The following is a 1,106-nucleotide window of genomic DNA, read 5'->3' as shown; positions in this document are numbered from 1 at the left end:
TGGCACCAATAGCCAAAAAATTAAAAGATGTATTGTGATGGGAATGTCTGCTGTTAGGGATCTTTCCAAAGTTCTGAAGAGCAATGGTGTCTATAGAGACTAAGGTGCATCTGATACAGACCATGGTCTTTTCAATTGCTTGTTATGCATCAGAGTTGGACAATGACTAGGAAGGATGGAAGAAGAATTAATGCCTTTGAGCTGTGGTGCTGCTGGAGAAGAGTATTGAAGGTACCATGGACTGCTCGGAAACCAACAGACTCATCCTAGAGAGTGTTAAACCAGGCGGCTCCTTGGAGGCAATGATTCTGAGGTTTTGTCTAACATACTTTGGACATGTTGTAAGGAGGGACAGGTCCTTGGAGAGGGACATCATACTTGGGAGGGTGGAGGGACAATGCAGAAGGGTAAGGTGGATTGACACAGTGACTGGGGTAATTGGAATGGGTGTATCGGAGACAGTGTGATTGGCACAGGAGAGAGCAGAGTTTAGGGCTGTTGTACCAGAGACCGTGTGATTGGCACAGGACAGAGCAGAGTTTAGGGCTGTTTTACATAGGGTTGCTATGAGTCGCAAGCAACTCGACGGCACATAACAACAACAACAACAACAACAACAAATATATATATATCTTATCATCTATATCTACCTATTTCTATCTCTTATTTATTGTGATGTCATTTTTATGTACAGCTTCCTATCACTACGCCACCAGATCTCCCTTACTGTTAAATAGGTTTACAAATAAATTAACAGTTGTTCAGTAGCATACTCCTTAAAATAACTCCAGCTAAATTCACTGTCATTAGATCAATTGTGACTCATAGCAATCCTCCGTTGGGTTTACAAGACTTTGAATCTTTATAGGAGAAGATGGTCCATTTCTCTCCTGGGAAGCAACAGAAATATTCAAACCCATGATCTTTAGTTTAGTCTAGTAGTCTTCCACATAAAATATTGTGCTGCCAGGGCTGTTTCCAGTTGTTCAATATAATAATTAAAAATTAACAATCAGTCACAAAGGGACAAATGCTATATGGTGCCACTGTTGTAGAATGAGGCTGGCATTGGGGTGGGGGTAAGACTGAGAAAAACTGGATGAAAT

The sequence above is a fragment of the Elephantulus edwardii genome, unplaced genomic scaffold (assembly GCF_000299155.1).
Source record: "Elephantulus edwardii isolate Elephantulus edwardi_28Jun2011 unplaced genomic scaffold, EleEdw1.0 scaffold00018, whole genome shotgun sequence".
In the NCBI taxonomy this organism is placed as follows: domain Eukaryota; kingdom Metazoa; phylum Chordata; class Mammalia; order Macroscelidea; family Macroscelididae; genus Elephantulus; species Elephantulus edwardii.
Note: the sequence above shows the minus strand (reverse complement) of the source record.